The 12,547-nt window shown below is 35.9% G+C and overlaps 1 protein-coding gene across 3 annotated transcripts in view; it reads right to left on the bottom strand.

The window, feature by feature from the left end:
* The window catches only part of METAP2 (methionyl aminopeptidase 2), a 34,311-nt gene that overhangs the window by 10,779 nt on the left and 10,985 nt on the right, over positions 1–12,547 (bottom strand). The window lies entirely within an intron of this gene.

Here is a 12,547-nt window from a genome sequence, read left to right as displayed (position 1 = left end):
AGGATTGGGGAAAACAGAGACTCCATTCTTGGAGGGCACATACAAAGTAGTGTGCACATCGGGACCCAGGGGAAGGAGCAGGGACCCTAGGGGAGACTGAGCCAGACCTACCTGCTGGTGTTGGAGGGTCTCCTGCAGAGGTGGGGGGTGGCTGTGTCTCACCATGAGGATAAGGACACTGGCAGCAGAAGTTCTGGGAAGTACTCCTTGGTGTGAGACTTCCCAGAGTCCACCATTAGCCCCACCAGAGAGCCCAGGTAGGCTCCAGTGTTGGGTTGCCTCAGGCCAAACAACCAACAGGGAAGGAACCCAGCCCCACGCATCAACAGTCAACTGGATTAAAGTTTTACTGAGCTCTGCCCACCAGAGCAACAGTCAGCTCTACCCACTACCAGTCCCTCCCATCAAGCCTCTTAGATAGCCTCATTCACCAGAGGGCAGACAGCAGAAGCAAGAAGAACTACAATCCTGCAGCCTGTGGAACAAAAACCACATTCACAGAAAGACAGACAAGATGAAAAGGCAGAGGGCTATATACCAGATGAAGGAACAAGATAAAACCCCAGAAAAACAACTAACTGAAGTGGAGATAGGCAACTTCCAGAAAAAGAATTCAGAATAATAATAGTGAAGAGGATCCAGGACCTCGGAAAAAGAATGGAGGCAAAGATCGAGAAGATGCATGAAATGTTTAACAAAGACCTAGAAGAATTAAAGAACAAACAAACAGATGAACAATACAATAACTGAAATGAAAACTACACTAGAAGGAATCAATAGCAGAATAACTGAGGCAGAAGAACGGATAAGTGACCTGGAAGACAGAATGGTGGAATTCACTGTTGTGTAACAGACTAAAGAAAAAAGAATGAAAAGAAATGAAGACAGCCTAAGAGACCTCTGGGACAACATTAAATGCAACAACATTCGCATTATAGGGGTCCCAGAAGGAGAAGAGAGAGAGAAAGGACCAGAAAAAATGTCTGAAGAGATTATAGTCGATGACTTCCCTAACATGGGAAAGGAAATAGCCACCCAAGTCCAGGAAGCGCAGAGAGTCCCATACAGCATAAACCCAAGGAGAAACACGCCAAGACACATAGTAATCAAATTGGCAAAAATTAAAGACAAAGAAAAATTATTGAAAGCAGCAAGGGAAAAACAACGAATAACATACAAGGGAACTCCCATAAGATTAACAGCTGATTTCTCAGCAGAAACTCTAAAAGCCAGAAGGGAGTGGCATGATATACTTAAAGTGATGAAAGGGAAGAACCTACAACAAAGATTACTCTACCCAGCAAGGATCTCATTCAGATTCAATGGAGAAATAAAAACTTTACAGACAAGCAAAAGCTAAGAGAATTCAGCACCACGAAACCAGCTCTACAACAAATGCTAAAGGAACTTCTCTAAGTGGCAAACACAAAAGCAGACAAGGACCTACAAAAACAAACCCAAAACAATTAAGAAAATGGTCATAGGAACATACATATCAATAATTACCTTAAAAGTGAATGGATTAAATGCTCCAACCAAAAGACACAGGCTTGCTGAATGGATACAAAAACAAGACCCACATGTATGCTGTCTACAAGAGACCCACTTCAGACCTAGGGACACATACAGACTGAAAGTGAGGGGATGGAAAAATATATTCCATGCAAATGGAAATCAAAAGAAAGCTGGAGTAGCTATACTCATGTCAAATAAAATAGACTTTAAAATAAAGAATGTTACAAGAGACAAGGAAGGAAACTACATAATGATCAAGGGATCAATCCAAGAAGAAGATATAACAATTATAAATATATATGCACCCAACATAGGAGCACCTCACTACATAAGGCAACTGCTAACAGCTCTAAAAGAGGAAATCAACAGTAACACAATAATAGTGGGGGACTTTAACACCTCACTTACACCTATGGACAGATCATCCAAAATGAAAATAAACAAGGAAACAGAAGCTTTAAATGACACAATAGACCAGATAGATTTAATTGATATTTATAGGACATTCCATCCAAAAACAGCAGATTACATTTTCTTCTCAAGTGTGCATGGAACATTCTCCAGGATAGATCACATCTTGGGTCACAAATCAAGCCTCGGTGAATTTAAGAAAATTGAAATCACATCAAGCATCTTTTCCAACCACAACGCTATGAGATTAGAAATGAATTACAGGGAAAAAAAACATAAAAAACACAAACACATGGAGGCTAAACAATATGGTACTAAATAACCAAGAGATCACTGAAGAAATCAAAGAGGAAATCAAAAAATACCTAGAGACAAATGACAATGAAAACACGACGATTTAAAACCTATGGGATGCAGCAAAAGCAGTTCTAAGAGGGAAGTTTATAGCTATACAAGCCTACCTCAAGAAACAAGAAAAATCTCAAGTAAACAATCTAACCTTACACCTAAAGGAACTAGAGAAAGAAGAACAAACAAAACCCAAAGTTAGCAGAAAGAAAGAAATCATAAAGATCAGAGCAGAAATAAATGAAAGAGAAACAAAGAAAACAGTGGCAAAGATCAATAAACCTAAAAGTTGGTTCTTTGAGAAGATAAACAAAATTGATAAACCATTAGCCAGACTCATCAAGAAAAAGAGGGAGAGGACTCAAATCAATAAAATCAGAAATGAAAAAGGAGAAGTTACAACAGACACCGCAGAAATACAAAGCATCCTAAGAGACTACTACAAGCAACTCTATGCCAATAAAATGGACAGCCTGGAAGAAATGGAGAAACGCTTAGAAAGGTATAACCTTCCAAGACTGAACCAGGAAGAAACAGAAAATATGAACAGACCAATCACAAGTAATGAAATTGAAACTGTGATTAAAAATCTTCCAACAAACAAAAGTCCAGGACCAGATGGCTTCACAGGTGAATTCCATCAAACATTTAGAGAAGAGCTAACACCCATCCTTCTCAAACTCTTCCAAAAAATTGCAGAGGAAGGAACACTCCAAAACTCATTCTATGAGGCCACTATCACCCTGATACCAAAACCAGACAAAGATACTACAAAAAAAGAAAATTACAGACCAATATCACTGATGAATATAGATGCAAAAATCCTCAACAAAATACTAGCAAACAGAATCCAACAACACATTAAAAGGATCATACACCATGATCAAGTGGAATTTATCCCAGGGATTCAAGGATTCTTCAATATATGCAAATCAACCAATGTGATACACCATATTAACACACTGAAGAATAAAAACATATGATCATCTCAATAGATGCAGAAAAAGCTTTCAACAAAATTCAACACCCATTTATGATAAAAACTCTCCAGAAACTGGGCATAGAGGGAACCTACCTCAACATAATAAAGGCCATATATGACAAACCCACAGCAAACATCATTCTCAATGGTGAAAAACTGAAAGCATTTCCTCTGAGATCAGGAAGAAGACAAGGATGTCCACTCTCACCACTATTATTCAACATAGTTTTGGAAGTCCTAGCCACGGCAATCAGAGAAGAAAAAGAAATAAAAGGAATACAAATTGGAAAAGAAGAAGTAAAACTGTCACTGTTTGTAGATGACATGATACTATACATAGAGAATCCTAAAAATGCCACCAGAAAACTACTAGAGCTAATCAATGAATTTGGTAAAGTTGCAGGATACAAACTTAATGCACAGAAATCTCTTGCATTCCTATACACTAATGATGAAAACTCTGAAAGAGAAATTATGGAAACACTCCCATTTACCATTGCAACAAAAAGAATAAAATACCTAGGAATAAACCTACTTAGGGAGACAAAAGACCTGTATGCAGAAAACTATAAGACACTGATGAAAGAAATTAAAGATGATACCAACAGATGGAGAGATATACCATGTTATTGGATTGGAAGAATCAATATTGCGAAAATGACTATACTACCCAAAGCAATCTACAGATTCAATGCAATCCCTATCAAATTACCAATGGCATTTTTTAGAGAACTAGAACAAATCATGTTAAAATCTGTATGGAGACACAAGAGACCCCGAATAGCCAAAGCAGTCTTGAGGGAAAAAAACGGACCTGGAGGAATCAGACCCCCTGACTTCAGACTATACTACAAAGCTACAGTAATCAAGACAATATGGTACTGGCACAAAAACAGAAACATAGATCAATGGAACAAGATAGAAAGCCCAGAGATAAACCCACGCACCTATGGTCAACTAATCTATGACAAAGGAGGTAAAGACATACAATGGAGAAAAGACAGTCTCTTCAATAAGTGGTGCTGGGAAAACTGGACAGCTACATGTAAAAGAATGAAATTAGAACACTCCCTAACACCATACACAAAAATAAACTCAAAATGGATTCGAGACCTAAATGTAAGACCGGACACTATAAAACTCTTAGAGGAAAACATAGGAAGAACACTCTTTGACATAAATCACAGCAAGATCTTTTTTGATCCACCTCCTAGAGTAATGGAAACAAAAACAAAAATAAACAAATGGGACCTAATGAAACTTAAAAGCTTTTGCACAGCAAAGGAAACCATAAGATGAAAACACAGCCCTCAGAATGGGAGAAAATATTTGCAAATGAATCAATGGACAAAAGATTAATCTCCAAAATATATAAACAGCTCATGCAGCTCAATATAAAAAAAACAAACAACCCAATCCAAAAATGGGCAGAAGACCTAAATAGACATTTCTCCAAAGAAGACATACAGATGGCCAAGAAGCACATGAAAAGCTGCTCAACATCACTAATTATTACAGAAAGGCAAATCAAAACTACAATGAGGTATCACCTCACACCAGTTAGAATGGGCTTCATTAGAAAATCTACAAACAGCAAATGCTGGAGAGGGTGTGGAGAAAAGGGAACCCTCTTGCACTGTTGGTGGGAATGTAAACTGATACAGCCACTATGGAGAACAGTATGGAGGTTCCTTAAAAAACTAAAAATAGAATTACCATATGATCCAGCAATCCCACTGCTGGGCATATACCCAGAGAAAACCACAATTCCAAAAGACACATGCACCCCAATGTTCACTGCAGCACTATTTACAATAGCCAGGTCATGGAAGCAACCTAAATGCCCATCGACAGAGGAATGGATAAAGAAAATGTGGTACATATATACAATGGAATATTACTCAGCTATAAAAAGGAACGAAATTGAGTTATTTGTTGAGACATGGATGGATCTAGAGACTGTCATACAGAGTGAAGTAAGTCAGAAAGAGAATAGCAAATATCGTATATTAACGCATGTATGTGGAACCTAGAAAAATGGTACAGATGAACCGGTTTGCAGGGCAGAAGTTGAGACACAGATGTAGAGAACAAACATATGGACACCAAAGGGGGAAAACCGCGGTGGGGTGGGGATGGTGGTGTGCTGAATTGGGCGATTGGGATTGACATGTATACACTGATGTGTATAAAATTGATGACTAATAAGAACCTGCAGTATAAAAAAACAAACAAACAAACAAAAAACTAATACTAAACTTTCTTTGGGTTATTTGTATGGAAATATGTTAATATAAATGTTTCAGATATTACATGAAATTTCTAAAAATCTTATATGTTCTGGTATCATGTTATGTCATAATTCTAGTTATTACTTTAAAATGTATATCTCAGAAATAACTAAATTTCCTTGTCAATTGCATTATTATGAACTTTCATCAAATCTTTAACTGTGGTCATTTTTAAGTCTTTTGTCATTTACAGACAGTTCTGGGTGTACCGTGATGCTTTTGCAAATATGTTCCTATAAAAGGGTTTCATCTTCAAGGAATTCATGGAAAAGACTCTGACAAGTACAGGTTTCTGGTAACTGACTATACTGCTGAACTGAATGAATAAGCATTTTCAGAACTCTAATGGAAAATTGATGAATTCATTAAAGTGCTAACAAAAGATCAAGATGAAAAAAAAATTAATTACATGGGACTGAGTGAACCGATGAGGATGATTATAGTTTTTGTGACTTTCTGTTTGAATAAAATAAAAAATCCCACAAGAACTCAGAGGCAAAAAATATACAAATCAATTTTCACTGCAAAGTAAAGGAGCTGTTTCAATGGAGGATTACTGGACTGAATGTCAATATTATGACATAGTATGAGTGTGTTTTGTGTTTGGTAATTGCAATCATTGTTGCTTTTGTTGTGATCATCCATTTACAATGCTTGGTGTCAGTCTATTTATCTCTTGTAAAAATAAAAAAATAAAAAAATAAAAAGATTCTTCAAATCGACTTCTTATAGGTTAAAACATAAGTGTAATTAAATTTCAAACGCTATTTGACATTTTAGAATCAGAACATGATACAATAAAGATCCCCAATACTGAAATCAATAGATCTCATGACTATTTTACACTTCTGAAGGTTGAATGGCTGACTCTTTTTTTTTTGGCCTCAGGGTGGCATGTGGGATCTTAGTTCCCTGACCAGGGATCGAACCCGCACCCCTTGCAGTGGAAGCATGGAGTCTTAACCACTGGACCGCCAGGAAAGTTCCTGGCTAACTCTTAGAAGCAGTGGATTCTTCAAAAGATTATGGAATGTTCTGCATTGTTAGTAAAGAACTATCAATCAATTGAATTAAATAAATTCTTTTGCTAAGTCTTGAGTTCAAGTTGAAAGTCATCAGTGATATTCGAGAGCTTAGTGCCAGGGTCTATAATTATAATTACAGGCCCAAATGAAAGAGAAAGATTATGAAGGAGTTTTCCCTTTTCCTAAATTTGATTTTTTGACAGTCTATTTAACAAAAATTTATAAATAAGATGAAAAAAATCATTCTAAGTCATACCAATTATTCCAAAAGGCAGTTAATTAAACTGAGAGTCAGGTGAGGCATGCCTTTAAAAAAAATTATGTCTGTAAAACAAAACTATCAAAACAGGGCTTCCCTGGTGGCGCAGTGGTTGAGAATCTGCCTGCCAATGCAGGGGACAGGGGTTCGAGCCCTGGTCTGGGAAGATCCCACATGCCGCGGAGCAACTAGGCCCGTGAGCCACAACTACTGAGCCTGCGCGTCTGGAGCCTGTGCTCCACAAGAGAGGCCGTGACAGTGAGAGGCCCGCGCACCGCGATGAAGAGTGGCCCCCGCTCGCCACAACTAGAGAAAGCCCTCGCACAGAAACGAAGACCCAACACAGCCAAAAATAAATAAATAAATTAATTAAAAAAAAAAAAAAAGATATAGAACTTTAAAAAAAAAAAAAAACTATCAAAACAACTGCTTGAAAGAGAATCTCTATAGGAGGTGTTTATACAATATATAGGGACTTCCCTGGTGGTCGAGTGGTTAAGAATCCACCTTCCAATGCAAGGGACATGGGTTCGATCCCTGGTCGGGGAACTAAGATCCCACATGCTGTGGGGCAATTAAGCACACACGCTATACTAGAGGGCCCATGTGCTGCAATGAAGAGACTGCACGCCACAATGAAAGATCCCACGTGCCACAACTAAGACCCAACGCAGCCAAAAATTAATAGATAAATATTTTAAAATAATAATAATATAGAGTATGTAAATTCTTCGCACCTCTTTGATATTTGAGTCTTTTTAATATTTCATCATCTTTACTGGTGGATGTATTAAAAGCAGAAAAATATAAGTAAAACCAAAAGATACAAAGGTATCTGACTATTAATTTCTAATAGTCATAAATGTTTCTGAACTCATTGCACAGATAACTTAAAAGTGATTATATGTGCATTCTTAAAGCACTATATGACACATTTACAAAAACCATTTAAAATGCGTATCTATAAAAAAATACATATCTTTAGCCCAGAAATAGTTAAGAATGATGCAGCTATGACACCAATTCCTTCCTCTGGAAACTGGTATTTAAAGAGAAAAAAAAAGGAACTCCCTGGCGGTCCAGGGGTAGGACTCCGAGCTCTCACTGCCAAAGGCCTGGGTCCAATCCCTGGTTGGGGAACTAAAATCCCACAACCCACAAGGCACGGCCCAAAAAAGAAAAAAAGAGAGAGAGAGAGAAAGCATGTTTAACTGCCTATAAGAAGAAATTATAGTTGATCCCCAGCTGGTAAAGGAAAATTCTTCTTATAGAATAATGTCAGCAAATAAATGTAGAAGGCATGACAGAATTAGAAATTCACCATTATTAAGTCCTCATAAAATAACTAATAAAGCAAGGATCATCAATGGATATTAAAATAATTAAGTGAAAGGTTGTTAAAAAAAGGATTTTCCAACAGTACCAAAGTATCCCACAAGATTTCCAAGATTACTTGGAAACTGCAAAAAGAACAAAGTACCTTTAAAAAAGAAACAGCTGGCTGTCACCACATTAACCAAGTGATCAAATACAGTAAAACTAATAGTAGACAGTAAACAGTGGTTTTAAATCACAGGCAGAATTAAGGAAATTTTTACTTTTTTTTTGCTTATCTGTATTTCCTAACTGTCCTATAATGAACATGTATTGCTTGTAAAATTAACAAGTGTCTCAAAAAACTGCCTACTGAATTTAGAAATATATATCAAGAATTTCAAAATAATTCTTTGTTCTATTTCTAGAGATCTAGAAAAAGGGAAAAATCAGATCCAATTAATGTATAAGATGTTCATCACAGAAATTTTTCTAGTGGCAAAAAACTGAAAACAGTATTAATGTTCAAAAATAGGGTAATAGCTAATAAAATTGTGCTAGATACAGAACAGAACAGCATTATAGCTATTAAAATTGGTTTCAAAAAATTTTAATGACAGGGCTTCCCTGGTGGCGCAGTGGTTAGGAATCCGCCTGCCAATGCAGGGGACACGGGTTCGTGCCCCGGTCCGGGAAGATCCCACATGCCGCGGAGCAACTAGGCCCGTGAGCCACAACTACTGAGCCTGCGTGTCTGGAGCCTGTGCTCCGCAACGGGAGAGGCCGCGATAGTGAGAGGCCCGCGCACCGCGATGAAGGGTGGCCCCCGCTCGCCGCAACTGGAGAAAGCCCTTGCACAGAAACGAAGACCCAACACAGCCAAAAATAAATAAATAAATTTATTTATTAAAAAAAAAAAAAAAAAATTTTAATGACAGGAAATGCATGCAGAATGTTAAATTTTTTAAAGAGCAACAACCATCCTAGTAAAAACTGATTAAAAAATCATGGATTTCTACGCGTAAGGAAGATGTTCCTAAGGCATGAGATATTTACATTCTCAAAATAATTTCCCACAAAGTACTAATTACAAGAGGAAAAACAATAATGATATAATAGAGAAACTGGTTAATACCTTATCCAAGTGAAAGAAATTGACATCGTGTGCCTTCATATTTGACAACCCTGAAAAGGACACAATATCTACTTATCTAGTAACCCACCCCAAAATGCACAACCTATTCTCAAATACTTCAGAAAAACAGTATGTGTACAGATTCACCAATATAACATTTTTCCACATTTGCCTTCTTTCTATCTTCCAAGGAGAAAATGGAGAGTTATTTGTGTATTATACATAAGTGTCATATTCCATTGAGATTAAGAACGATAAAGCAAATGTGACAAAATGTTAAAGATACTCTGAGAAAGGTATGCAGGAGTTCTGTGTACTAGGCTCACAGAATGGAATTACTTCTGTTAAATATGAAATTACTTCAAAATAAAAAGTTAACATAATGCACTCAACCTGGGTGGCAGTTACACAGGTAAGTTCTTTGTAATAATTCATGTAATTTTCAATCAAGGAAGGGAAGATACAAAACTATATTTAATACTTTACCAAATCCGTAAGAATGTTGATTGTAATCTATTTGCAAGTAGTCAAAACTGATTATATGAATCTCAAAAAAATTGAGATTTACTAAAGAACAAACATAACCACAGTATCTTAATTTCTTTTGTATTTCTCCAGGACAGCACACAACATTGCTTTCAATATTTAAGAAAAGTATTATCCCAAGAGATATTATAATATATAATTAATATCTTCCTGTATTGTTTCAAAAATGGAACTTATTCCACCTATACAATGTTTAGTTTGCATTAGAAAATGATAGCAAATAGTTTCTAAGATTTACAAAATCCCAATTATTTTTTCTTATATTAAACATTACTTCAAGTGTTCCACCATATTCATGTTGTTAAAAATATTAACAGTGTGTTAACAAGTATAGGAAATCTATGGCTTTCTTCCCCTTTAGCAATAAGAAAACAGAAATGGAAATGGGAATAAAAATATCTCGTTCACATCAGTAACAAAACAATAGAACACTTAAGAACAAACTTAACAAAAAAGGGACAGGACCTACATTAAAAAAAAAAATCAGAATAAGTTGGAAAATATACAATGACAATGGATAAGTCAATGTGATACAACTGTCAGTTTTCTGAAACATACATAAGTATGATGTGATTCCAATAAGAAAGGCATTTTTCTATGGGTATGTGTATTAAAACTAAAAATATGACCAAAAGTAGCTGAGAAAAGTAAAAATAGAACTGTTTGGTTAGGTTGTGTGGCAGAGGAGAAACAACTGACTTAACAAATTATCAAAATAAACAGTATTAGTATAGAAATAGACAAATAGATGAGTGGAACAGAATAAGTAATACAGAAATTGGTTCCATTATATAAGGTAACAGAGTTCCACTACATAAGAATAGTATATGGCAAAAGTGGTCATTCAATTAAATAGAATGAACTACTTAAGAAACAATTCTAGCACAACTAGCTATCTATTTGAAAGAAAGTAAAATTAGCACTCCCAACCTTAGACAAAAAATTCTAGACCAATTAAAGATGTAATAAAACAAAAAATAAGAGTTTGAGAAAATAGAAGAGACTGCTAGGAACCCAGAAGTACAAAATATGAATATATACTGTTATTTAAAATCTTTAAATGCCCATCAACAGACAAATGGATAAAGAAGATGTGGTACATATATACAATGGAATATTACTCAGCCATAGAAAGGAACGAAATTGGCTCATTTGTAGAGACATGAATGGACCTAGAGACTGTCATACAGAGTGAAGTAAGTCAGAAAAACAAATATCGTATATTAACACATATATGTGGAATCTAGAAAAATGGTACAGATGAACCGGCTTGCAGGGCAGAAACAGAGACACAGATGTAGAGAACAAATGTATGGACACCAAGGGGGGAAAGTGGGGGGTGGGGGTGGGATGAATTGGGAGATTGGGATTGACATGTATACACTTACATGTATAAATAGATAACTAATAAGAACCTGCTATATAGCACAGGGAACTCTACTTCACTTCGCTGTACAGCAGAAACTAACACAACATTGTAAAACAACTATACCCCAATAAAAAATAAAATAAAATAAAAGTATAATCTTTACACTTCTGCAAGAGCAAAAGAATAAAGCCAATAATCAAAAGATGCTCAAAAATCACCAGCAATCTGGGAATCATAAAGTATTAATATATTCTTTGATTCAGCAATCTCACTCCTGGAGAACTATCACATAATAAAACTGCCAGCACATAAGGAGATATATATGTGTATTCCCAAACACATATATGTATATATACATATATATGTATATACTTAAGAGAGATCTTTATTGCAAATGGTTTAAAACAGCAAAAAAAATAACTGGAGGCAAAGTGAATGCTCATCAATTACAAAATAGTGGAATAAAGTATGGTATATTCATGCCACAGATTATGAAGCCATTCTAAAGAATAACAGAGCTATTCTGATTGACTTAGAGGGACTTCCAAGATGCAGCCCTGATGAGAAAGTCAAGAAGGAGGAAAGTGTGCCTACGATTCTGTTTTTGTAAACAAATAATGACCAAAACACTCTCCTTACACAAACAGAGATAGATGTACACATACATGAGCATAAAACATATGGAAGGCTACCTGCTAGGTGGTTACATGGGTTGGGAAGGAAGAGGAAACAAGCAAAAAAAAAAAAAAAAAAAAAAAAGATTATATTAAAAAATAAGTGTCATCACATCATATGTACTATGAAAATTTATGTAATTAATATAAAACTGCATGTTTGTAACACTTTAAAAATAAATGTTTTAAGACAGGGATAGTGATTTATGTATTCAAATTCAAAGAAAAGATGCCCATGCCATAAAATATAACATCGTGTTCCTTTCTAAGTTTAAAGAAAAACAATGATGTCTTTACAGGTCAAAGAAACATTGCTACAGTAGAAGCTTTCTTAACCAACTATTGCAACCACTGGATTAACCAATGCTCCTGATCCCCCTGTAAACCATACGAACCAATGCCCACTGTATTCTGAATACTAGTGGCTAGGTTCCTGTTCTGAATAATAATAATAACAGCAGCTAACACTTACCTAATGCTTACGACGTGTCTGTCACTCTTCTAAATGCTTTACATATATTATTCCTCACAACAACCCTTTGCAGAGCCCATTTTATGGATGAGGAAATGAAAGCACAGACATGATAAATTACTTGCCCAAGTCACAAAGCTAATAAGTGTTAGAACTGGGATTCAAATGCAGTTAGGTCCCAGCTTCCAGGCTCTTAACTAGTCTAC

This window comes from Balaenoptera musculus, chromosome 10 (assembly GCF_009873245.2).
Source record: "Balaenoptera musculus isolate JJ_BM4_2016_0621 chromosome 10, mBalMus1.pri.v3, whole genome shotgun sequence".
In the NCBI taxonomy this organism is placed as follows: Eukaryota; Metazoa; Chordata; class Mammalia; order Artiodactyla; family Balaenopteridae; genus Balaenoptera; species Balaenoptera musculus.
The sequence above is the reverse complement of the archived record's forward strand: the minus strand, read 5'-3'. Positions and strand labels throughout refer to the sequence as shown.